The 27,527-nt window shown below is 43.8% G+C and overlaps 1 long non-coding RNA gene across 2 annotated transcripts in view; it reads right to left on the bottom strand.

Annotated features, from left to right (window-relative positions):
- Nucleotides 1-8,552: 8,552 nt before the first annotated feature.
- Nucleotides 8,553-27,527, bottom strand: part of LOC139362814 (uncharacterized) — a 35,306-nt gene continuing 16,331 nt past the window's right edge. Inside the window, exon 3 of one of the 2 annotated variants that reach the window (XR_011622234.1) lies at nucleotides 8,553-9,028. This is a non-coding gene — a long non-coding RNA (uncharacterized lncRNA). Of the gene's footprint in view, nucleotides 9,029-11,059; nucleotides 12,052-27,527 lie in introns of those variants that run through there. The other variant, XR_011622235.1, reaches the window with a different exon arrangement.

Here is a 27,527-nt window from a genome sequence, read left to right as displayed (position 1 = left end):
ACTCAAGTGATTCTCCCACCTCAGTCTTCCATGTAGGTAGGACTACAGGCATACGCCACCACACCCTGCTAATTTTTTATTTGCTTTTTATTTTTTGTAGAGACAAAGTCTCACTATGCTGCCCAGGCTGGTCTTGAACTCCTGTCCTCAAGTGATCTTCCCACCTCAGCTGCCTATAGTACTATTTGCTTTTTATGACAAACACATAACGTTTACAATTAAAAAAAAAAAAACCTTTTCAATTTAAGGAAAAGCTACTACTAACATTTTCAAAGGTATTATTGTCCTTTGTTGCAGACACAGTTCTGGCTCATATTTCTGGCCAGATTAGCCACCCCGTCTCTAAATAAATTGGAAGTTTTAAACTCTTCTGTAACAAAACCTTCATTTTGTTTAGGGAGACACAATGATCAGATCAACTTTTATGTCTTTTTTCCTTCCCTGCACAATCAAGGAGAAGGGGCACAGATAGGACAAGAGTCAAAATGTAGGCAGCTGGACAGAGGTGAATAAGAGAACAAGAGAAAGAGCTTGACTCCAAAGAACTACAAATTGGATAATCTGTCTCCTGATAATCTATGGTTGACAATATATAAAGTAGTTAACTCTGTGTAGGACACAGAGACAGGGCCATTTTGGGTAAAGAATATTCTCAAGCTTGTTTGTTTGCTTTGGAAAGATAAAATTATACTGTAAACAAAGTTTGAAATATTTTGTTGAAATCATTTTTTGAGCTGGTGTAGTGATGTGTACCTGAAGTCCCAGTGATTTGAGAGGCTGAAGCGGGAAGATTGCTTAAGCCCAGGAGTTTGAGTCCAGTCTGGGCAACAGAGTGAGACCTCATCTCTTAAAAAAAAAAAAGAAAAGAAAGAAAAGAAAGAAAAATTGTTCCTTTCAGATCCTCATCTCTAGGTCTGGTAAATATATTATATGGCTTGGGAGGATGAAGGTTGCTAATCAACTGGCCTTAAGGCAATTGAGAAATGAAAAGGGAAACATCTCAATTATCTGGAATTACAGATACAATTATTCTGTTTGGAAATGATGTTGAGGAAAGCAAATAGTCAACTTTTGAGAAATGCCCCAAATTGTCTTCTCTTGGCTTCTGACACTCCTCCTGGTGACCACAGTCCCGACTTGAGGAGCGATACTTGGGCTGTGAGGACTGAGGCAGCCACCCCACGGGAGACGGTCGAAATGGCAGGCAGTAGCCACACCCAGGAATCCCGGCAGGCTGCCAAGGAATTCACATCTTTAATTTTAGGAACTGCTCAGTTTAAACTGGTGTTTGAACTGTCTCCAGGTTTACTAAGCTTTGAAATTACTCTCCTACCAAAATGTTTTTCCTTAGTTTTTCAGGGAAAGAAAAAAAAAAAAAAGGAATTAACATCTTTAATTTTAGGAATTGCTCAATTCAAACTGGTGTTTCTGAGCAAGATTATAAAAATTAGTTAAGATCCTTTTCTCCCAAAAAATGGTCAGAAACTTGGAGTCTGAAAACAACACAAATTTATGATCTTACATTTCTGGAAGCTGAAGAGTGAAATGGCCTCACTGGACTAACATCACAGTGCTGGCAGGGCGGCTCTAGGGCAGAATTGATTTCCTTGCCTTTCCAGCTTCTAGGGGCTGCCCACATTTCCTGGCTCATTGGCCCCTCTGTCTCCAGCATTGTAGCCCTCTGGCACTGATTCCCACGTCTCCCTCTCCCACTCGCAAGGATCCTCGTGATTATACTGGGCCCCCATAGATAATCTGAAATCATCTCCTTGCCTTAAGTCCAGCTGATTAGCAACCTTCATCTGCTCCTTGCCATATAATATATTTACAGGTCCTGGGGGTTAGGATGTGGAAATCTTTGGGGGCCATTATTCTGTCTAGCACAGTTATACAGCAGATGACATGGTAAAAACAATTTATTTTTATTTTTATAGAGATAAGGTATCACTATGTTGCCCAGGCTGGACTCGAACTCCTGGGCTCAAGCAATTCCCCCCTTCAGCTTCTCAAGTCGCTGGGATTTCAGGTGCACACCATTGCACCAGCTCAACAAATTCTATTTTTGAAGAAAGCATGTGATGGAAGCAGTGATAGAAAGTACCTCTCACAGGTTACAGACTTGTTGAAACAAAGCTTTGATATTTGGCAGAACAGAAAGGCAAGAACAAACTACAGGTAGAGGAATCAGTTCAAAGAGAGAGACAGCGCATGTGACTGCCCTGTCCCAATGTGGGCGTTTTAACATGTCATAATCAGAGTCATGGTTTTCAGATTTAAGCATTAGCCAATGACTCAGAGACTTCTGTTTTGTGTATAGTTCTTCATTCTCTCCTGTCTGGGTATTCTCTGCATGAATAGGTAATTAAAATCCCTTGTTTTCAGGTTTACTAAGCTTTGAAATTACTCTCCCACCAAAATGTGTTTCCCTAGCTTTTTGGAAAAAGAAAAGAAAGTTAATCACAGGCCAGATGTGGTGGCTCATCCCTGTAATTCCAGCACTTTGGGAGGTAGAGGGGGGAGGATTGCTTAAGTTCAGGAGTTCAAAACCAGTTTGGGTAACATAGTGAGACCCCATCTCTACAAAAAATAAAAAAAATGAGCCAGGCATAGTAGTGGATTAGTATGCACTAACCTATAGTCCCAGCTACTCGGGAGGCTGAGGTGGCAGAATCAATGGAGCCCAGAGGTCGGGGCTGCAGTGAGCCATGATAGAGCCACTGCACTCCAGCCTGGGTGACAAAGTGGGACCCTGTCTCAAAACAAAACAAAACAAAACAAAAAACCCCAAAGGTTAGTGCATCCTTTTCAGTCACCTTTGCAGTGACAATGGCTACTGTGTTTTTAGCCTGTTTTTCCACCTGGAGGAATTTGACACTGGATGCAGGCAAAGGGGCTTTCTTCTTGGAGTGCTGGCTGCAAACATTTTTTTAAAAAAGGACTCTTCTCATGGAATTACTGGCTCCATTTGAAATGACAAAGAGCAATAGGTATAGGAAAATGTGGATGATGGCCGGGTGCAGTGGCTCACGCCTGTAATCCCAGCACTCTGGGAGGCCAAGGTGAGTGGATCATCTGAGGTCAGGAGTTTGAGACCAGCCTGGCCAACATGGTGAAACCCCATCTCTATTAAAAATACAAAAAGTAGCTGAGTGTGATGGCAGGCACCTGTAATCTCAGCTACTCTGGAGGCTGAGGCAGGAGAATTGCTTGAAGCTGGGAGGCAGAGGTTGCAGTGAGCCGAGATTGAGCCACTGAACTCCTGCCTGGGAAACAAAGTGAGACTCCATCTCAAAAAAAAAAAGAAAAAGAAAAAGAAACAGAAAAATGTGGATGATCACAATATTTCATCCTACTATTGTTTTTAGACCACTTTCTCTGAATTACAGTATAGAAGGAGAGTAAGACACGAATACTCATTGTGCAGATGTGAAAGCAATGGCGAATATGCTCTTTTCTCTTCTACCTTTAGTGCCCATAGAACAGGGAGACATAGTGGGAGAAGCAGAATGGGATGTATGGAGTGAGAAAAAAGGGAGGGGCCAACATAGAAATCTGAATGCAAACTTGGCTTCCAGTTAATTAATCAATTAACTTAGAGATGGGATATTGCTACCCTACCCAGCCTGGCCTTGAACTCCTGGGAGTCCTGGGCTCAAGCGATCTTCTGCTACAGCCTCTCTCATAGCTGGCATTAAATGCATGCACCACCATACCCAGATGGTTCTTAGTTTTAATATAACTATGGGCTATCCAGAAATGCCTCAGTACACTGGAGCAGGGGCACTGCAGGCATTCACTGAAGCTTAATCATAAGCCCATGAGAGAAGAAGCTAGAGCAGAAATCAAAAAGGAGGTTGACTGTAGAATAAAGGCCAGGAAACAAAAGCTAGAATAGCACCTTGTATCTTTATTCTGACACCTAAATCCAGCTTTTCTCAATGGAATTTTTGGCACCTAAGATAGAGTTTAATTCAGCAAGCACCGATGTAGGTCCTCTTTTCTAAAGTAGCCATCATCTACAAGTCATGAACAACAATCTTAGGAGCATAGGCGCTCATTGTGAAGATAAGACATTAACCCTCAAGGTAGGCATAGTATGAGACATTATTTACATTTTTTATTATAGGAATTTCCAAACATACACAAAAACAGACTAACATAATGAACTTCCATGTACTCCTCACCTACTTCAGTGATCATCAATATATGGCCAATCTTGTTTTGTCCACCTTCTGCAGTAACATTATCTACTGGAGTATTTAAAAATAAATCCTAAACATCATGTGGCAGTCAAACTAAGTCATAAAGACAGGACTACGGGAGTGCAGAGAGATGGAGGATACAGAGAGGTCTTTATGGAAGAAGTATAACTTGACTTAGTTACTATAAAACCATATATACATATATGGTTTATTTTGTTTTTGCTTTAGAGACAAGGTCTCGCTCCGTGAGAGACAAGGTCTCGCTCTGTTGCCCAGGTTGGAGTGCAGTGGCATGATCATGGCTCACTGCAGCCTCCAGCTCCTGGGTTCAAGCCTCACAAGCAGCTGGGACTACAGGTGTGGGCCATCATGCCTTGCTAATTTTTTCTTTTTTGTAGAGATGAGGCCTCACTATCTTGCCCAAGGTGGTCTCAAACTCCTAGCCTCAAACAATCTTCCTGCCTCAGCCTCCCAAAGCCCTGGGATTATAGCTGTGAGCCACCATGCCCGGCCTAGTTCTTAAATGAAGAGTTAAATTGGCTAAGCACAAAAGAGGCTAGGCAGAGAGCACTCCAAGTGGGTGAGAACAATATGATTAAAAGAAGGAACATTTTCAAAAAGGAATGAAGTAGTAATACATGCTATAACATGGGTGAAACTCAAAAACATGATGCTGAGTGAACGAAATCAGGCACAAAAGGCCACATATTCTGTGATTCAATTTATATGACATGTCTAGAATAGGCAAATCCATAGAGACAGAAAGCAGATTGGTGATTGCCAGGGGCTGTGGAAAGGAAGGAATGGAGAGTAATTGCTTAATGCATATGGAATTTCATTCGGGAATAATAAAAATGTTTAGGAACTAGACAGAGGTGGTGGCGTCACAACATTGTGAATGTACAAGATGCCACTGAATTGTTTACTTTAAAATGGTTAATAATAGCTGGGCATGGTGGCACACACCTGTAGTTCTAGCTACTTGGGAGGCTGAGACAGGGGCAGTTGCTGGAAGCCAGGAGTTGGAGGCTGCAGTGAGCCATGTGAATACCCACCACACTCCAGCCTGGGCAACATAGTGAAACCTTGTCTCTAGAAAAGCAATTTTAAAAAAAACATGTACTATATATGTATAAACTTATATATACATACACATTTATATAACATTAATATTAACCATATATAACCATATATACACATACATATACATATGTATATATGTGTATATGGTTAATATTAATATATGGTAATATATATTAACCATATATAACCATATATACATATATGGTTAATATTAATGTCTCAGAGCATGACAGGGTGTGCAGCCAGGGCGTGAGGAAGGGGCTGTGCAGTTTCATCTGCTTCTGGGGAGGGCTGCTTAATACAAACATAATGTGAACCACGTAAATGATTTTTTTTTTTTTTTTTTTTTTTTTTTTTTTTTTACTATTTCATAGTGGAAATGTGAATGATATTAAATTTCCTGGTAGCCACATTAAATAAAAAGTAAAAAGCAGCAGTTGAAATTATTTAAATAATGTACTTTATTCAATATATTTAAAACATTGTAATTTCAATATGTAATCACTATATGAAATTATTGAGATTTTTTTTTTTTTTGTGCAAAGTCTCTGAAACCTGGTGTGAGTTTTGCACTGACAGCACATGACAGTTCAGACCAGCTCATTGCAGGAGCTCGCAGCCACATGTGCCAGCAGCTACTGTATTGGACAGCAGTTCTGGAGGGACACAAAAGGCTTCTGGAGGGGCCACAGCTTGGGCCTCTCTCAGCGGGGAAAGGTGTGGAAACCCTGGCCCAGGGAAGTGCTGAGGCCTCCCAGCTCTAAGGGTGACAGGCTCCAGTGGGCCAGGGGACAGGGCTGTGCCTGATTTTTATGGAAAGTGAGTATCACAGGGAAGATATTTGCATGTGCATCTTGTATTTTTTTCTCTGACCAATTTCCCAGGAGTGGCAATAAAGAAGTGGAAATGTAGAGGCCGAGTTCCCATCACACATAATTGATTTAATGACCACTCCCCACACCCGACTGTCCGTCTCCAGCTTTCTTTTCAAAGTAGAAATAAATCTTGCAAAACTTGCTTATAAAACTTTTTGATCTCAACCTAGTCATCAGTGCCTTGCTCAAGATAATGTTTAAGTGTTAGCCAAGAGTAAAATCTTGCAAGGCAACTAATTTCAGGACAAGTGTAGGGTATGTACCAACAATTTTATAAAATTTAATTTCATTTTGAAATAATTTCCAACATACAGAAGAGTTACAAAAATAGCACAAGAGGGCCAGGCGTGGTGGCTCATGCCTGTAATCCCAGCACTTTGGGAGGTTGAGGCGGGAGGATCACGAGGTCAGTAGTTTGAGACCAGTCTGACCAACATGGTGAAACCCTGTCTCTACTAAAAACACGAAAATTAGTTGGTGTGGTGGTGGGTGCCTGTAATCCCAGCTACTCAGGAGGCTGAGGTAGGAGAATTACTTGAACCTGAGAGGCCGAAGTTCACCGTTGCACTCCAGCCTGGGCGAAACAGTGAAACTCCGTCTCAAAAAAAAAAAAAAGAATAGTACAAGAACTATCATGTATCCTTTACCCAGATTTACCAATGTTAAAATTTTGCCACATATGCACGATATCTAATTTACATATATGTGTGTATGTAAGCATACATACTTATTATTAGTTTTATAATGAACTATAAGTTGCAGACATCATACTCCTTTACTCTTATTTTCTTCAGCTGCTATTTCCAGAGATCAATGACATTCTCTTAATGTAAGTACAGTGCAGTTATCAAAATCATGAAATTTAACATTAATACAATACTACTATCTAATCCCCAAATTTTGCCAATTATTCCAATAACATGCTTTATAGCAATTCCCCCTCTAATTCGGGATCCAATCAAGGATCATGCTTTATATATTGTTGTCATGTCTCTTTCGTCTCCTTTAATTTGGAACATTCCTAACTTTGTCTTTCATGACATTAATATTTTTGAAGAACATAGGCTGGTTTTTAATAGAGTGCCCCTCATTTTGGAGTTGTGTGATGTAGATTCAGGTTATGTGTTTTGGACAAGAATACCACATACCTGATATTACTTCCTTTGCAGTGCATCACATCTTCCAATCACTTTCCATTCATTAAATTAAAGATGATATGATTTAAACAGAAATATCTACAGACTCACCACAGGGCCAGGCATAGAGCAGGCTCTGAAACATTCTTATGAATTGATTGAGGCTTGGAGACCTTATGTCAGTAAGACAGGCTATTCCTATTCTCACAAGAAATTTATCAAACAAATTAAAGTTTCATGCACATAAAAAGCAGCAAGGTTCTCTGATTTTAGTCTATATGGGGAAATTCTGAAAAATGTTTAGAACATGCTCTCATAGAGAATATTTACATAAATGTAATGAGATATATACCTCAGCTCTCCTATATAAAAACACACTCTTAAAAAAAATATATATATATATATAAGAACACACTCTTGCTTGTTATAGCAGATCCTTTTTTATAAGAGGCTACATTCCAGAAGTTTCCCATCTTACCCTCTACCTTCAGAGTTTTCTTAGTTCACTGGGCCTGGACAATAACTTTCTGGCACATTTATTTACTTCCCTTTTATTAATCATGTGAATTCAAAAGCTCAAATATTTATAGCTAAATGGTATATTTTCACTAATTCTTTACAATGGAATGACTGCAAATGAAATGGAAGTTTTGCTCAGAACCTCTAACTAAAGGCTAAATATGGAAATAGAGGCAAAAGAAATACAATGCAGTAAAGAGTCTGCACAGCTGTATAAAACGAAACAGGATGACATTCCAGAGCCGAACCGCTGAGCAGAGTTAGATTTAGGGCCGAGCATCAGGGCTTCCCACATCGTTCTATCCAGGAACCTGCAGATAGGGTGGAAAGGGCTATGGGGGGAAGCTCCCACAGCTCTCTTGACTCCCTTCCTTTCCACCCATTCTCCACAAAATGGAAATTCTATTAAGATTTTTGAGTGAGGCCGGGCGCGGTGGCTCAAGCCTGTAATCCCAGCACTTTGGGAGGCCGAGACGGGCGGATCACGAGGTCAGGAGATCGAGACCATCCTGGCTAACACAGTGAAACCCCGTCTCTACTAAAAACTACAAAAAACTAGCCGGGCGAGGTGGCGGCGCCTGTAGTCCCAGCTACTCGGGAGGCTGAGGCAGGAGAATGGCGTGGACCCGGGAGGCGGAGCTTGCAGTGAGCTGAGATCCGGCCACTGCACTCCAGCCCGGGCGACAGAGCGAGACTCCGTCTCAAAAAAAAAAAAAAAAAAAAAAAAAAAAAAGATTTTTGAGTGAGTGAGTGAGTGTGTGTGTTGGGCAGCAGGTAACAAGAGGTCACAAAAGGTGCAATATTTGACTGATGCAGAGAGCGCCCTCTTGGCTATAGTTAAACTTCCGGACGTATAGACAGACGCTGGTTCATAGCAGTAGTTGATGTTTTAAAGTTTAGATGTTTTTTGTTGCTCTTTTGAGCAATTCTTCGCAGTCTTCTGACGTTAGGAAACATCTACAAAGTCAGGACTATGCACTTGATTGGTCAAAGCAATTGCAATCAGTATTTTATGCAAACAGTATTTTATTTGCCCCATAGATGTCTGTAATTTCTTACCATCGCCCCTACTTCCTCCAAGTTCCTCTTGGGGAGGACTGTGTGGATGGACTCTGTGTTCATACCTGGGTCAGATGGGATGGTTAGAGCAGGACAGGGAGAGTGGGGAGACAGATTCCACCAAAGTCACAGACTGAAGAAAAGTTGAGAAACGCTGGTAGGAACAAGCAGAGCAAGGAAATTTTAAAAAGGTGTAAAAAACCATCATCTCAGAGCTCTCTGTAAAGTTGGCACTTTTTATTTCTTTCTCTTTCTCTCTCTCTCTTTCTCTCTCCTTTGTCACCCAGGCTGGAATGCAGTGGCACGATCTCAGCTCACTGTAACCTCTGCCTCCCAGGTTCAAGCGATTCTCCTGCCTCAATCTCCTGAGTAGCTGGGATTACAGGCGCCCGCCACCATGCCTGGCTAATTTTTGTATTTTTAGTAGACATAGAGTTTCACCATGTTGGCCAGGCTGGTCTCGAACTCCTGGTCTCAAGCGATCAACCTACCTCGGCCTCCCAAAGTGCTGGGATGCATTTCAAGACATCCAATTTTAAAAGTCATGTTGCATTTCTTGTTAGTTCTTGTTTGATTGGGCCTTCATTTGCTCATCTGCTGAGTCTTGTAGGCAGAGGGTCACAGGCAAAGCATACAACCTGTGAGCCGGGAGAATCAAACGGGCTACCTGCGAAGGCATGCTCGTGGGCTCTGACTCACCGGGGCTGGGATCCCATGCTGAGCTCTGGCTCCGCGTCTCCTGGGAACCTGTGTGTTCACATCCCTGTCTTCCTTTTCGACACTGATTGTGTACTTTGGTTATATGCCATTACTATAGCTCAAACTGTAAGTTTGATTGCTTAACTATTGCAAGAGATGACTCTGATGGTCCTGATGAGTCAACCATTATGATGAAGAGCAGAGCTTTTACTGCACAAGGCCTATGGGACACTCTTCAACTTACAGCCTTACACCATGTGACTGTTCAGCAGCAGAAGAGTCCTGACTGTGGAACATTGAATTTGATTAGAAAAGGCCACCCAGAACTTATAAAAGCTACTCAGCTAACTTTTGTGCTTCTATGATTTCAAAACCATGTGAAACAACTTGAAGAAATTATCTTTTCCTATTGCCCACACTGGAGAGCAGTGGTGCAATCTCACTGCATCCTCCACCTTACGGGTTCAAATGATTCTCCTGCCTCAGCCCCCCGAGTAGCTGGGATTACAGGTGTGGTGACACACAGCTGTAATCCCACACTAACTTTTGTATTTTTAATGGAGACAGGGTTTTGCCATGTTTGCCAGGTTGGTCTCAAACTCCTGACCTCAAGTGATCAGCCCACCTTGGCCTTCCAAAGTGCTGGGATAACAGACATGAGCCACTGCGCCCCACCAAGAAATTATCTTATTTTAAAATGAGTTACCCATCTCAGGAGAGGTTGGAATTAAATTTGGTTCTGCGCATAAAAAATAGTTCTAATTTCTGGGTTGTCTTTCAAAAGTCAGAAATCAGCCTCCCTATTAATCAGCCTTGGGGCAGATACTTTTCTTTGCCGACCCCAAAGACATTTCTTGATTCCTCATTCCCTGATGCTGCTGCAGTTTTGGGTGGAAACCTCTAGTTCTCAAGGGAAGGGGTCCAGACCCTAGTGTGAGGGAGCATGTGATCCACTCCTGGCTAATGCCATGAGAGGAAGTCTGCTTTGGGGCTCCAAGGATTATTTTCCTCCTTGACTTGTTTACTAGGTCAAGTTATTTGCACATGTTGCTGTGCATGTTCTGTCTTTCAACAAAGGTTGTATGAGGAAATGATCCAAGGAGATGGGTGCTGTGGCCATCCTGAAACCATGTGGGCAGGGGGAAGAGGCGTTGACTCAAGGCCCTGATCCAACGCCACTGAGTTTGAAGCAGTGCCAGTTTTCTCTCTAGAGTTCTTGTTATATGAAAACCAAAATCCTGTCGGTAGGGTATTCTGTTACTTGAAACCAAAAGTAGTCCACAGTGATGGAAATAGCACCAATTACCTGCCAGGCCCTGTGCTGAGCAGTCAGGGAAATAAGACAAATATTGGATATGATATCCATCCTCAAGGGGCACACAAGAGTTCAGGGGTTGGCATTTTTTTTTTTCTGCAAAGGGCCAGGTAGTACATATTTTTGGCTTTGTGGGCCATATGGTCTCTGTCATAACTACTTAACTGTGCAGTTGTGAGAAAGCAGCCATCCACAGTCTGTGTTCCAATCAAACACATGAACAGTGAGAGTTGTATTTCACATAATGTTAGTGTGTCACGAAATATTATTCTTATTTTGCTTTCTCTGACTTAACCAATTAAGATGTAAAAATCTTTCTTAGTAGGCTGTATGAAAATATGTGGTGGGCTGGATTTGCCTCACGGCCATAGTTTGCTGACCTCTGTTCTGGGCAAAGGAGAAACCTAGAAGAAGAAGAAGGAAAAAAAAAGACACAACACTGAAGGTAGAGAAAATGCAGGCTTCAAGGTTTTGATTTTCTTTCACTTTTATCCTTAAACAAAAGATAATCTCTCAGCCGTTGAGAAGGGCTGACCAAGAGGTGAGCGAGAACTGGAAAACCAATCTGAATGGAAGAAATGTTCAAGGAATTGTATGTATCTGAATTTTTGCTTGAGAGGTTCTTTCCCTAGGTCACTGAGATATTCATTCACCTACATTTCCTTCTAGTAATCTCATTGCTTTATATTTTGGTCCTTTTTTTTTTAAGATGGAGTCTCGTTCTGTCACCCAGGTGGGAGTGCCGTGGCATGATCTCGGCTCACTGCAAACTCCACCTCCCAGGTTCAAGTGATTCTGGTGCCTCAGCCTCCCAAGAAGCTGGGACTACAGGTGTATGCCACCTCACCCAGTTAATTTTTGTATTTTTAGTAGAGATGAGGTTTCACTATATTGGCCAGGCTGGTCTCGAACTCCTGAGCTCAGGAGATCCACCCGCCTCGGCCTCTCAAAGTGCTGGGATTACAGGTGTGAGCCTCTACGCCCTATATTTTGATCTTTAATCAACCTGACCTAGAGTTCACTTTATATGGAGTGTTAGGTGGGGATCCAGCTGTATTTTTATTCACATAGTAGCAAGATTTCCTGGTACCATCTTCTGAGAAATCCTTCTTTTCCCTGGTTCATTGCAGAGGATGATTGGAGGCAACCTGGGTGTCTGTCACCTGGGAAGGGGAGAGTGAAATATAAGGATGCACACCAGGTAGTCGCAGGCAGATGTCAGAAGAGAAGATGAGAAGTCCTCATGGCAGCATGGATCTTAAGACTGTGTGGGGAACACTCCATTCACCAGCTGTGTAACTTGAAGTCAGGCATTCACCACCGCAACACTCCCTTTAAACAAATACTTGGAAACAGAATGGTGGGGTAGGTGGATGTGGGAGTAAGGAAAGTGGATAAAAGGGAATAAATAAAATATAAAGCAAGAGAAGGGACTTACGCTGACTAATGGCAAACATGTGCCTTGAACTGAGGAATGAAATGAACTCAACTCTCCTCACCTAGGTTAATAACCAAAAAAAAAAAAAAAAAAAAAAAAAAAAAAATTGAAGAACATCTTGAAAAAGCAGCTCAGTTTCCTGTTGTGACCTGGGGGCTTCCTGCTTATTCCTGCCTTCTGAGTGAAAGTAGTTTATCACCTGGGGACATCCTCCTAGCGGGAGAGGCAGATCCTGTGTTAGGGAGCAGGAATGTGAGGAAGGACAGGAGCAGACTTCCAGGATGACCATTCTGGCAACGTTGTGAAGGCTGGATGGGAAAGTCACTGTCATCCACCCAGGACATAATGATGACTGTGACGATTGCTTTTCATATGCTGGACAATAATCGAAGCATTCTACACACTCACGACAGCCCCTTGGGGTAGGTACTCCAATTGTTCCGATTTTATAGATGAGGAGACTAGGGCACAGAGAGAAGTGATTTGCCCAAGATCACACAGCTAGTAAGTACTGGATCTGGCATTTGAATCCCTGCTGTCTGGTTCCAGAATCTGCCGTTGGACCTTCTCACTGTGCGGAGGGCCTCACTAGATGTTAGCAGTATCTGGTGAAGCCACCTGCCTGCACCACTTAATTCATGTCTTGATATTTCAAATGGGAACAAAAGTTTAGTGTTTTGTTTTGTTTTGTTTTTTTAAATATGAGGCAGCCCACCAGGTGGCTCATGCCTGTAATCCCAGCACTTTGGGAGGCCGAGGTGGGTGGATCACCTGAGCTCAGGAGTTCGAGACCAGCCTGGCCAACATGGTGAAACCGCGTATCTACTAAAAATACAAAACTGAGCTGGGCATGATGGCTCATGTCTGTAGTCCCAGCTACTTGGGAGGCTGAGGCACGAGAATAACTTGAACCTGGGAGGTGGAGCCTGCAGGGAGCCGAGATTATGCCACTGCGCCCCAGCCTGGGCAACAGAGTGAGACACTGTCTCAAAAATAAATATATATAAATAAATAAATAAATAAACAAACAAACAAACAAAATGAGGCACTCCGTACTACAGGGGACAATATACAGATTTTGTTTTGAATACTTTTTTCAGGATTTTTTTTTCTTGTAGTTTTATTTCTCAGGTAATTGATATAGACTAGGCACAGTGGCTCATGCCTATAATCCCAGCACTTTGGGAGGCTGAGGTGTGAGGACTGCCTGAACCCAAGGAGTTCAAGACCAGCCTGGGTAACACAGGGAAACCTCATCTTTACAGAAAATTTAAAAATTAGTCGGACATGGTGGTGTGTGCCTATAGTTGCAGCTACTTGGGAGGGCGATGTGGGAGTATTACATGAGCCCAGGAGGTAGATAGAGGCAACAGTGAGCCATGATTGTGCCACTACACTCCAGCCAAGGAAATAGAGCAAGACTCTGTCTCTTAAAAAAAATATATATATCTATATATATATATATGCATTTTTTTAAAGAAAAGAACATGCCCCTCCACATTTCTGACTAAAAATGGTCAGTGGTATATTAATCATAGCTCACTTTTTGTAGAGACAGGGTCTCACTATTTTAAATTTTTTTGTCCAGGCTGGCCTTGAAGTCCTGGGCTTAAGCGATCCTCCCACTTCAGACTCCCAAACTTTGGTTATCACGGGTGTGATCACTGGGTGATCACCACACCCAGCCAGTCTATGTTCTTTGCTAGTGCCACTAAACATGCTGTGAACTGTCCTTTCTGGGTCTGGATATTGAGAATGACCAAAAAACTTGAGAAGGGGCCACTTTGATGGAGGTACAACTACGACAAGTCAACAGGTTGACTGTGCCTTTTAATCTCTAATTATATAGTTTGTAACTTAATCAGTGGGAAAGATTTTGGCATATCTTCCTAAGTCTCGAAAATAAATGACTGCATTTTGCACTACCAAACAGATCAAAGTACTGCCAGTGAGTACAATAAAACGCAGAGGAAAGAAGATGATTAGAATAATGTCAATGAACTGTTTAAGAGGGAAAGTTAAAGATTTTACATTCAGGGCTTTCCAGTGCTAAACTGATCTTTCAGGCCAATGTTTTGGAGTGTGTTCAAACCCAGAAAAAAGAGCGACATTCTTCATTAGCTGGCAATGACAAGAAGCATTTTCAGTGGGATTTAATGCTGGGCATAGACTGCGGTAAGCACGAAAATAACTGAGGGGGCTGAACTCATTGAATTGATTTGTGCTGTTTACTGATGTTCAAAAATAAAAAGACCCCATTGATTCAAGTTCTCTGCCCCTGAATCCTTTCATCAAGTGTGCAAGGAATTGGCATGATGCACAAGGCCAAAAAAAGTGACACCATGAAAAAGAGAATCGTAAAGGAAGTGGACTTTTCTGGCAGGAACACACCAGGGCCTGTGAAAGGGAACACTGAACGTCTGTGGGGCTGGGCCAGGGGCCACAGCTGTCAGATGGGGCCTGAGCGGAACACGTGGCTTCTGCCGAAGGAATTGGGTTTCTGAGAAAGAATTAAGGCCTGGGCCAAGGTGGCAGAGGAGAGCTCAGAATGGTGAGAAAGACAGCTGGGGTTGGCACCAAGAGAGCACACCAGGCCCCCTGAAAGGCAGCCCTGCTGTGAATAAGGGCCATTGTACAATGACACTTCAGCCCCCAGGGGCTCACCCAGACCTACTGAGAAGAAGTGGCTGTCCTTCTGGGTCAGCTCACACCAGATTCCATGACACACAGTGCTAGAGATTAAAGGCTCAATACAACTTCTATGAGGAGGGGATTATGAAAATATGCTTGCAGAGGTACAATCTTCAGAAAGACAGCAGGCCAAAAGGGGACAGCCCTGTAAGGGAGGTAGATTAAAAGGGCAATCAGGAAACAACATAAAGAAGGACGAGGAGGAGGAGAAAGGGGCCTTAAGACTAGGCCCTCACTTTTTCTCTAACACACACACCCACACACACACACATCATAATGTATATATTTACATTTTATTATGAAAATTTCAGACATAAAACAGTACAATGATTCCTGTATATCCATCACCTAGATTAATAATTATTAACATTTTACTATATTTCTTCACATTTTCTTTATTTATCTCTCTCTCTCTCTTTTTTTTTTCTTTTTTTTCTTTTTGACAGAGTCTTGCTCTGTCATGCAGGCTGGAGTGCAATGGCGTGATCTTGCCTCACTGCAACCTCTGCCTCCCAGTTCAAGCGATTCTCCTGCCTCAGCTTCCCGAGTAGCTGGGATTACAGGTGTGCACCACCACACCTAGCTAATTTTTGTATTTTTAACAGAGACGGGGTTTTGCCATGTTGGCCAGGCTGGCCTTGAACTCCTGACCTCAGGTGATCCACCCACCTCGGTCTCCCAAAGTGCTGAGATTATAGGCGTGAGCCACCACACTTGACCCTACTTATTTCTTTATCATTATTTATTTATTTTGAGATGGAGTCTTGCTCTGTCGTCCAGTTTAGAGTGCAGTGGTACGATCTTGGCTCACTGCAGCCTCCGTCTCCCAGGTTCAAGTGATTCTCGTGCCTCAGCCTCCTGAGTAGTTGGAACTACAGGCCTGCGCTACCACACCCAACTAATTTTTTTTGTATTTTTAGTAGAGATGGGGTTTCACCATGTTGGCCAACCTGGTCTCAAACTCCTGACCTCAAGTGATCTGCCTGCCTCCCAAAGTGCTGGGATTACAGATGTGAGCCACCATGCCCGGACTTCTTTACCTTTATTTTTAAACAAATCACAGATACTTCCTTAGTACTTTCACATGCATCACTAAAAAAAGAGCATTTTTCATAACTCCAACTTACAACAGTTACATGTTAACAATAATTCCTTAATATTGCATTATGCTTAGTCACTGTATTAGTTACCTGGGGCTACATAACAGATTATCATAAATTTAGTGGCTTGGAAATGCACAAATTCATTATCTCACAATCTCCATGGGTTAGAAGTCTGAGCACAGCTTAACTGGGTCCTCTGTTCAGCATCACACAGGCTGTGATTAAGGTGTCAGCTAGGCTGTGTTCATTCTAGATCCCAGGGTCTTGTTCCAAGTATATATGTTTGTTAGCAGAATTCAGTTCCTGGTGGTTGTAGGACTGAGGTTTCCATTTTCTTGCTGGTCAGCTACTCTCCCAGCTCTCTGCTTCTCTTTGCAGTGCAGCTCCTCAAAAGAATGGCCATGCTTGCTGCCTCCACGCCCTCTCCCCAATCCCCTTTTGAAACCATTGCAATCAGGGTTTCTTTCCCACCTTCCCATTGGACAGCTCGTCACCATGACCTTCTTATGGTGTCAAATCTGCTGGTCCATTCTCGGGCTTCATCTTGTTTCAACTAAAAGCACCATCAGGCACTGCTGGTCACCCTCATCCTTGCAATCCTTTTTCCTGGATTCTGGAACCCACTTCTCCTTGTCCCTCCTGCTCAGTCTCCTTGCTAGTTCCTTCTCATCTCGACCTCTGGATGTCACAGTGCTCCAATCTCTTCTCTGCTCTAGCTACATGTACTCCTTAGGTGAGCTCATCCAGTATCATGGCTTTAAAAGCCTGCTGCGTGCTGGTGACCCCAAAAATGTTTATCTCCAGCCTAGTCTTTCTTCCTAAACCTCAGATATAGAGATAATAGTAACAAAAATAAAATAAGCAGTGCATTTGTGTATTGTGTATATGTATTTGCTAGGCTATTAATTAAAATAATAATTAAACAAACCATCATTAATTAAAGTTATTATTAGTATTATTATTATTATCATAGCAAACACATATACATTGATTATTTGGTGCCAGGCACAGTTTTAAACAATTTACAAACATTAACTTATTTAATTTCTCATAACAACACTACTTGAGAAGATACTGAAATAAATGGTTATTAAATAACATTATTATTGTCATTTTACAGCTGGTAAAACAGGCACAGGGAGGTTAAGATACTTGCTCAATGTCACACAGCTAATAAATGATGTAGCTATGATATGAAACCAAGCAGACTGGTTCCAGAATCTGTGCTCTTACTACTACCTTACACTGCATTTTACTTCCCTGCCTACTGCTCAGCTCTAGTCATATATCGAAATGACACCTTACATTTATAGTGTTTAAAACTGAACTCCAGATTTTCTTTCCCAAACTGATTCCATCCGCAGCATGACAGATATTGTGGACTGACTCTCTCAACATCTATCCCAACCACCCTCTAAGAGTGCCTTCCATGGCTGAGCGTGGTGGCTCATGCCTGTAATCCCAGCACTTTTGGAGGCTGAGGTGGGCAGATCACCTGAGGTCAGGAGTTCAAGACCAGCCTGGCCAACACAGTGAAATCCCGTCTCTACTAAAAATACAAAAATTATCCAAGCCTGATGGTGCCTGTAATCCCAACTATTCGGGAGGCTGAAGCGGGAGAATCGCTTGAACCTGGGAGGTGGAGGTTGCAGTGAGCCAAGATCGTACCACTGCCCTATAGCCTGGGCAACAGAGTCAGACTCCGTCTCAAAAAAAAAAAAAAAAAAAAAAAAAAAAGCCTTTCAATATTGCAGAGGCCAGAAAGCTAAAAAAAACACATTTTCCAGACTTCCTTGCTGCCAGGGTTCCAGATGTCATTTAGCTTTTTTTCTTTTTCCTTTTTTTTTTTTTTTTTTTCTCTCTTGTTGCCCAGGCTGGAGTGCAATGGCACAATCTGGCTCACTGCAACTTCTGCCTCCTGGGTTCAAGTGATTCTTCTGCCTCAGCCTCCCGACTAGCTGGGATTACAGGCGCCCACCACCATGCCTGGCTAATTTTTGTATTTTTAGTAGAGATGGGGGTTTCACCATGTTGGCCAGGCTGGTCTCGAACTCCTGACCCCTGGTGATCCACCTGTGTTGGCCTCCCAAAGTGCTGGGATTACAGGTGTGAGCCACCATGCCCGGCCTGTCATTTAGCTTTTGACAATCAGACGTGAGACCTGAATTTGGAACTGATTTAATGAGGAGGAGAGGCAAGACATATGCGTCTGTTTTGTTAGTGAAGACCCCACCAGAAGCGGTACAGCTCTGAGGCTGGCGGAGGGAGCGGTGGGTTCCCAATTTAGCAGAGGCAGCTTGCTGATTGTGGCAGGAACAGCAGTTCCCTTGGCGACAAGCTTTGTGATGTGTCTCCAAGAGTTGTTCCTGGATACTGAGTCTAGCAGCTATATTGTTGGCCCTCTTAATGATCTTGTAATTCATTTTATACTCAAAAATGTCTCCTACTGCTTAGCGTAGCTCGATTGGACTCTGTTCTCTGCAACTGAAACTTGACTGGTACTTGCAGTCTTCCTTATCTGAGTGACAACGCCATTCTTCATGGGTGTGGATATAACTTGTACACTTTAAATGTGTGTGGCTTATTGTCTCTTATACCTCAACAGAGCTGTTTAAAATATAATTGATTTTGAGTTCATTTTATATATAATGTGAGGTATAGCTTGAAGTTCAGTTTATACATATAAATATCCAGTTATTCTAGCACAATTTGTTGGAAAGACCATCCTTTCTTCACTAAACTGTCTTCACACCTTAGTAAAAAAATCAGTTGTCAGGCCAGGCATGGTGGCTCACACCTGTAATCCCAGCACTTTGGGAGGCTGAGGTAGGCAGATCACTTGAGCTCAGGAGTTTGAGACCAACCTGGGCAACAGGGAGAAACCCTGTCTCTAGCAAAAATACAAAAATTAGCTGGGTGTGGTGATATGAGTCTGTAGTCCCAGCTACTTGGGAGGCTGAGGCGGGAGGTTGGCTTGAACCCAGGAGGTGAAGGTTGCAATGAGCCAAGATTGCACCACTGCACTCTAGCCTGGGCAACAGAGCCATATCCTGTCTCCAAAAAAAAAAAAAAAAAAAAAAAAAATTAAGTTGTCCATACATGTATAGATCTATTTCTGGAGTCTATTCTGTTTCATTGATCTATTTGTCTTTTTGCCAACACTACACTGTCTTGATTACTGTAGGTTTATAATACATCTTTAAAATTTATTTTATTATATTTTTTGTAGAGATGGGGTCTTGCTATATTGCCCCGGCTGTTCTGAAACTCCTAGCCACAATTGATCCTCCTGCCTCAGACTCCCAAAATGCTGGGATTACAGACATGAGCCACTGGGCCCTGCCTATAATACAACTTGAAATCAGATAGTGTTAGTCCTCCAACTTTGTTGTTCTTTAGACTGATAGATTCTTATTTCACGAGTTAAAATGTATTACTGTAATTATTTATTTTAATTGTTCTATATTTGGCCAATGGGGTCTCTTTGAGCTAGCTCCTGCATTCTTTTGAAATGGCCCCAAGATTCACTGAGCCCTTACTTTTTTGTCATGATCCAGGCTTATCTTGTATTTTCCCTGGCCCAGCCAAGGAGTCAGATATTTCCCCAAAGAGCCCTAATTCTCAGTGCAGTGTGATATTTAGAAATTGTGACCTTGGTGCTAGGTGTGCTAATGGCTACTGGGTGTCGTTGCTTGTAGGTCCTTTCTTTGTGTGTGTGTCTGTGTATCTGCACCACATGTAATTCTATTTTTCTCTGTATATTAAAAATCTTGCATTCACATCAATACCTTCAATTCCAATCTAATATCACAGGACTCATTCAAATCTTACCCCTTTTCATCCTTGTAAATCCACTGTTCAAAAGTGAGAAACGTGACTCTCATTATCCTCAATATAATACTTGCTTGTGGCTGGGTGCAGTGGCTCATGCCTGTAATGCCAGTACTTTGGGAGGCCGAGTCAGGAGGATTGCTTGAGGCCAGGAGTTCGAGATCAGTCTGGCCAACATGGCAAAGCCCTCTACTAAAAATACAAAAATTAGCTGGGCATGGTGGCATGTGTCTGTAGTCCCAGCTACTTGCAAGGCTGAGGCATGAGAATTGCTTGAACCCAGGATGCAGAGGTTGCAGTGAGCTGATATTGCAACGCTGTACTCCAGCCTGGGCAACAGAGTAAGACACTATCTCAAAAACAACAACAACAGCAAAACATTTGTTTGCTTAACCCTGGAATATAAAGAAAGTAGTTTTAGAATTTTCAACCCTGTATGAAAAACCAACTTGCTAATAGAGTTTAATATCTGCTACAGTTCTTTTTTGTCTTTAGTCTGAGGGTATATAATCAAAATGCTCTCTTCAAATGTTACCTGTGACTGGAATACGTGTTTCTAAAGAAGATATACAAATGGCCAAAGAGCACACAAAAGATGCTCAATGTCACTATTCATTGGGAAATGTAAATCAAAACCACCAAGAGATACTGAGATACCACTCCATGCCACTAGGATGGCTACAATTTTTTAAAATGGAAAATAACAAGTGTTGGCGAGAGTGTAGAGAAATTGGAAGCCTCATATGTTGCTGGCGGGAATGTAAAATGGTGCCTCTGCCGAAAACAGTTTGGTGGTTCCTAAAGAAGTGAAACATGCATGGCTGGGCGTGGTGGCTCATGCTTGTAATCCCAGCGCTTTGTGAGGCCGAGGTGGGCGGATCACCTGAGGTCAGGAGTTTGAGACCAGCCTGGCCAACGTGGCAAAATCCCATCTCTATCAAAAATACAAAATTTAGCTGGGCATGGTGGTGCATGCCTGTAATCCCAGCTACTCGGGGGGCTGAGGTAGGAGAATTGCTTGAACCTGGGAGGCAGAGGTTGCAGTGAGCCGGGATTGTGCCGCTGCACTCCAGAATGGGTGACACAGCAAGAATCCGTCTCAAAAAAAAAAAAAAAAGAAAAAAAGAAGTGAAACATACAATTACCACATGCCCCAGCAGTTCCACTCCTACACCCCCAAAAATTGAAAACAGGAGTTTAAACAAAATCTTGTACATGAATGTTCATAGCAGCACTATACACAATAGCCAAAAGGTAGAAACAACCCAAATGTCTATCAACAGATGAACAGATAAAATGTGGCATATCCACACCATGGACTATTTTCCAGTCATAGAAAGGAATGAAGAGCTTACACAGGCTACAGCATGGGTGGACCTTGAAAACATTACCCTGGGTGAGGCCAGACGTGGTGGCTCACGTCTGTAATCCCAACACTTTGGGAGGCCAAGGTGGGTGGATCACCTGAGGTCAGGAGTTCGAGACTAGCCTGGCCAACATGGGTTTTTAGTAGAAACTCCATCTCTACCAAAAATACAAAAATTAGCTGAGTGTTGTGGTGGGCGCCTGTAGCCCCAGCTACTTGGGAGGCTGAGGCAGAAGAATCACTTGAACCTGGGAGGTGGAGGTTGCAGTGAGCCAAGATTAACCTGAGTGACAGAGCGAGACTCCATCTCAAAAACAAACAAACAAACAAAAAACACAAAAACACACACACACAAAACAAAAAGAACACATTACCCTGGATGAAAGAAGCTGGACACATATCTTGACCCACACTGTATGACTCCCTTTATACGAACTACAGAAGAGGCAAATCCATAGAGAGTCTGTGTCCATCGGGTGCTTGTAATCCCTTCCCTTCGGTCCTCCTCTAACCCCCATTTTCTGTCTCATCCCGTGCCGGCTTCATGCTGTGCCCTTGTGTCCAAGACTGGTGACCACGCAGATATTTCCATTCTTCAGACTGGAGTAGCTTCAACATCAACAAAACTCTCTCTAATACTGGTTACCTCCTATAGATTATTATCCTGAAAGATATGCTCATTCCACCAGCAGACAGGGGAGGAGGTGGAGGGACAAAATGGGCAAAGGGACAGACAGTTCCTTTTAGCCACAAGCTCCCCACTCTCAAAGGGTGGGGCTGCCCCTGCCCCATGTTTAGTGAGATTAGAGTGTGTGGTCCTGCTGGGCCACGTGAGAGGTGATCTCCTGGAATGCACTGAGCCAGTCGTAGGTCAGTTGCAATGAGATGGTTTCCTGATACGCATTGTGAGAAGCTGTCCCTGGTTCCTATGCTTTGCACAGTGGAGTCCTCTCTGCTCAGAAAACTTCCCTCTCCTTCCATGACAACATTAGCCTCATCACTGACCCAGCCATGCTGCCTTCTTCCTGAAGTCAGCCCTCTGAGGATTCTGGGGGAGGAGGTTGGTTGCCCCTGATACTCGATGGGAAGGGGATCCACTCCTAGCCAAAACTGGGGGTCACTGGGCTCTCCACCCACTAATTGTCCCAAACCTTCTCTTTGCAGAGGTTAGGGGTGAGCGGGTGGGGGTACACTTGGAACACTGTCAGCACTCTGATGAGGCTGTTGCTGTCTGGAGGCTGGGTGGATTCCACCAGTTCTCCAGTTCCCCCGCTGGTAAGAAGCTGTGGGGATATGTTCTCAGAGTAACTCAGGCTCTGGCTCCTGCTTCCCTCACCAAGTAACAGTACTCTGACTAGGTTCCTCCCCAGCTATAACATCTAAGTGCAGCAGCCTGTTGGCCAGTGCTGACCTGGGACTGGAATTTCACAGCCAGACACAATTGCCCGGCTGTTGCTCTGGGCACAATACCAGGGTCATGGTCTCCTTTTTTGGCATCTGGGGTCTGGCTGAGGGGCCTTGGCCACTGGCATCTTGGAATGTGTCCTCAATTTAGCTGCACACTGAGCAAGGCTTCCTAGCTGCATCCATTTTACCTGGGCTTGTTCTCAAATCTCAATCAACAGGAAGTGCCATAAGTAGCACTGTTCCTGAGCTCCACAGGTGTGGAATAATATGCCCCCTGGCTGTCCCTTGCCTCTTCTCTCCTGGGTTCTGTTCTGTTAAATCCCTCCAGGAGAGGGTCCTTGGGAGCCCTAAGGAGTGATCCTAGATCTTTTCATTTCCGCTAGTAGACCTGAGCAGGGAAGCTGAAAACTAAAACTCATTTACTCCCAAGCTCTAAGCCTCTGTGCAACTTCTGATCCTGCCTGAGGCATGTCTGATGCTTCCAACGAAGTGATCTCTTGTCACCAGGATGCTGCCTGTACTAGTTTGCTAGGGCTGCCATAACAAAGTAGCACAGACTGGGAACCCTGAATCACAGAAATTTTCTTCTCACAGTTCTGGAGGCTGATGTCTGAGATCAAGGTGTTGGCGGGTTGGTTTGTTCTGAGACTTGTTTCGTTAGCTTTCAGATGGCCGCCTTCTTGCTATGTACACACACGCCTGTGTCCTACTCTCTTCTTATGAGGACACCAATCACCCTGGGTTAGGGCCCTCCCATATGCCCTCATTTCACCTTAATCACTTCTTTAAAGATCTTATCTTCAAACCCAGTCACATTCTGCGGCACTGCAGGGCAGGACTTCAATATGTGAATTCTGGGGAGACACAATTCAGTCATAACACTGCCCTAGGCTGGATGGCTCATTCCAGAAGACAAAATAATTAATGGACTCTAAATCAGAGGGAATGCCTGTCTGAGTAATTTCTGAATAGGTAGTTTTAGTGAACAATGTTTTTGGCTAAATATATCAGCAATGTCTCTTTCACTTGGGGCCATCCTGGACCAGAAAAAACAGCTCTGCTTTGCGCTGCCGTTTCTTCCCTCTCCAGTGAGCACTCAATGCCCACAGTTCCGCAGGGCATGGTTCCTGAGCCAGTATCACCTCCTATCACTGCCTAGTGAGGGTCCCTGTAGGACTCTGTGCACAGGTCCGTTGTCCCTCAGTTAGATCGATTGGCCACTCTTCCTGGGAAGGACCTGGGCCTCTGGAGATGTCTACCCCCAACCCCAGGTAGGGTTCCTTCCATCCCACCTACCACTCACCTCAAATGGAAGGAAATTTTTGTAAATACTAAATGTAACAGTGATGAAGTTGGAATATATTCCCCAAACATTTATTAATTGCCTCTACCCAGTTGTCTCTCTGTATTTGGAGCCTCTCTATACTTTTCCAGCGTTCTAATATGAATATTTTTGAAGACCCTTGACAAAGCCACGGGCCCTAAGCTCGGAGCCTGTAACGCATCACAGTTAGGGGCTCTCCCTGTCCTCCCTGTCCCTGGCTGTTCCCAGCTGCCCTCTGCAGGATGGGAGGTGGCGGCGGGGCAGGGGGCAGTGTTCAGTGTTGGCTGATGCTTTTGACAAGTTGCTGAGAGGTTTAGAGTTTCTAGTTTACTTGTTGACAAAATCTTTGTAGTATTACTGAGCTCTGGAAATAGCCTGTGTTCTCAGAAGTGGGCAGGAGGGGGCCAGTGGGCAAGTGTGGGAATCTTTTCTAGCTTTGCACTCACTGTTCACAGGAAGAAAATATTCCCCACATATTTGCCTGACGTGAGCAGAATTTATGCTTCCCTCTTCAAGGGAAAGCACCCTTTAAGAAGTGCACTTCCTGGGCACATCCGAGGTTTCCCTGAACACTTCTTTTTTTTTTTTTTTGAGATGGAGTTTCACTCTTATTACCCAGGTTGGAATGCAGTGGTAAGATCTTGGCTCACTGCAACCTGTCTCCCAGATTCAAGTGATTCTTCTGCCTCAGCCTCCTGAGTAGCTGGGACTACAGGGGTGCACCACCACTCCCAGTTAATTTTTGTATTTTTAGTAGAGATGGGGTTTCACCATGTTGGCCAGGCTGGTCTCAAACTCCTGTCTTCACATGATCCACCTGCCTTGGCCTCCCAAAGTGCTAGGATTACAGGCGTGTGCCACTGCACCCGGCCTGAACACTTCTATTATCCAAATTACTCTTGAATAATCTTCACCCCAGGCAATCTTCTCTGTCTACTCCTAAAGCAGCCTCTTGGCCTGGCAAAGCTCTCAGGGTAGGAGTGGGGGTGGGGGCAAGGTGGGGGAGTGAGGTAGGCTGTTTTCTCCCTCTCCCTCTCTGCTAAGCCACCTGGTGGTGTGCAGTCACTCTGACGCTCTGAGTCTGTACATTCCTGGCCCTACTGGGTGTCCATATTCTCTGGCCAGGGTGCAATGCTCGATTTTAGTCATTTGCTCAGAGTCCAGTAATCCACACATCCCAGCGTTCCCTGATTTCTTACAGAGTGCATTCTCTGAGCTGCAGGTTTCTGGTAAGGTGTTGAGGCATTCCTAAGTCAAGGAGTCCCCTTGAGTCTTTGATGTCGGACAGGGGCCCCCCTGGCATCCAGGGTTCCATCTCTCCACTGTCTCTCCTTTGCTCTCCTCTCTAGCCCAGATCCAGAACCCTTAGGAAGGAAGAACATTTCTACCTAGCTCTGCTTCGCCTTAGACCTCTTTCCTCGGGTAGCAAGAATCCCCAAAGTAAACATGATCCATCCTTAGTTTTTTACACCTCCTCCTAGGGTCTGCAGGCTGAAGCCTGTGGAATGTCCTCCGGCTTCTGTCTGATGATGTAAGCCAGCACACTGGGGATGTGACACTAATGGTAGTGGGAGATATGTTGTTTTTCTAGGGCTGCTATAACAAAGTACCACAAATTGGTGACTTAAAACAACAGGAATTTATTCTCTCCTAGTTCAAGGAGACTTGAAGTCTGAAATCAAGGTACTGGCGGGGCCATACTCCTTCTGAAGGCCCTAGTGAAGAATTATTCCTTGCCTCTTCTAGCTTCTGGTGGCTCCTGGAAATCTGTAGTGTTCTTTGGCTTGTATAAGTACCCCTGCAATCTCTGCCTCTGGTTTTGCATGGCCTTCTCCCCTGGGTATCTGTGCCTCTCTGTCCAAATTTCTCTCCACCTCCCAGGTTCAAGTGATTCTCATGCCTCAGCCTCTCAAGTAGCTGGGACTACAAGTATATACCATCTTGCCCAGCTAATTTTTGTATTTTTAGTAGAGAGGGGGTTTCACTATGTTGGCCAGCCTGGTCTTGAACTCCTGAGCTCAGGTGATCTGCCCACCTCAGACTCCCAATGTGCTGGATTACAGGTGTGAGCCACCGTGCCTGGCCAAAACACCGCCAGTCATTGGATTTAGGGGCCACCCTAATCCAGTTTGACCTCATCTTGACTTGATTACCTCTGCAAAGGGCATATTTCCAAATAAGGTCCCATTCACAGGCTTCTGGGTGAAGATGAATTTTGGGGGGCCACTATTCAACCCAGTAGAATTGGTAACACTCAAAAGAGGGTAAAGTTGTTTCCAATTAGTGCACTTACTCTTGTCAGTCTCACCGGGTCTGGAAACACCACCACAGCAGTATCCCTCTGGTTCCATCACCCTTTTTGGAAACTCCAGTCACCCAGATATAGGGAGCTTTCTGTGCACAGACTGCAGGCACCCAACTCTACCAGACCAGCCTGGCATCCTCCCAGACCTGCTAACCCTAGTGACCTTCCCTCTGAGCCTAAGTGGTCTCAGTGAAAGCTCCCACTCCTCCCACTGTGGCAAAGCCCTGGCCACAGACTCGGCCACCACAGACCAAGGAGTGCCTATGTGCACAGCCCACTGACAGAGGCTTCGGCTTCCACAACGTGGAGCAGTACTGGGGAGCTGACGCCCCATGGGGATTTTGAGAGAAGATGAAAAGAAGCCAGCAGATAAGTGACTCGCCTTTCCTCCCCAACAACAGACTGTTTCAAATGCAGTAGGTTTCTCTGGCCTCTCTTGAGATGTCCTGTGAGAACGAGCAACCTGCTGTGTTTGTTGCAAGCTGTGACAAGCTCAGCAGCCCTTCCCCTGCTCTCTGTTCTCCCTCTTTTCCTGACCCATCTCTCCTTTTCTATCACTTCTGCTTCTCTTGGATTGTATATTTCAGTAAGACATTAGCGTGCAAGCTTTTGCCTCAGGCTGTGTTCTAGGCTAGGATACAACCTTCTCAGATATCGTAGTAGAATATTCCTAGATGTATTTAAAACAACACAAAAAAACTCCGGCAACTTGAGAGCCACTGTCCAGCTTACTATACTCCTTTTTGGATCCAAAGGGAGACCTTTGTCTATGGTCCCATTAGCCTATTAGCAAAAGGTCTGGAGTGAAAAGGGTAAAAGCTTGTCTGGGAGAGGTCAAGAAGGGGCCTATAGAATTGGCTATTTTTCTCATTGACTCCATTGTGGATTATTTTACATACAGTAAACATACATTCAATCCATTTTGATAATTGTGCACACCTATGAAACCACAACCACAATCAAAATAGAAAACATCTCTATTACCCCCAAAAGATTCTTTGTGTCACTTTGCACCAGGTCTCCCAGCCCCAGGGACCAACGATATTTTTGTCACTGTAGATTGGTTTTCATTCACACAAATGAAGTCATGCCATATGTATGCTTGCGTGCCTGGCTTCTTCCACTCAGCATCATTTTGACATTCATCCATGTTGTTGTGTGTATTAGAAGTTTG

The sequence above is a fragment of the Macaca nemestrina genome, chromosome 4 (assembly GCF_043159975.1).
Source record: "Macaca nemestrina isolate mMacNem1 chromosome 4, mMacNem.hap1, whole genome shotgun sequence".
NCBI classification, from domain to species: Eukaryota; Metazoa; Chordata; class Mammalia; order Primates; family Cercopithecidae; genus Macaca; species Macaca nemestrina.
The sequence above is the reverse complement of the archived record's forward strand: the minus strand, read 5'-3'. Positions and strand labels throughout refer to the sequence as shown.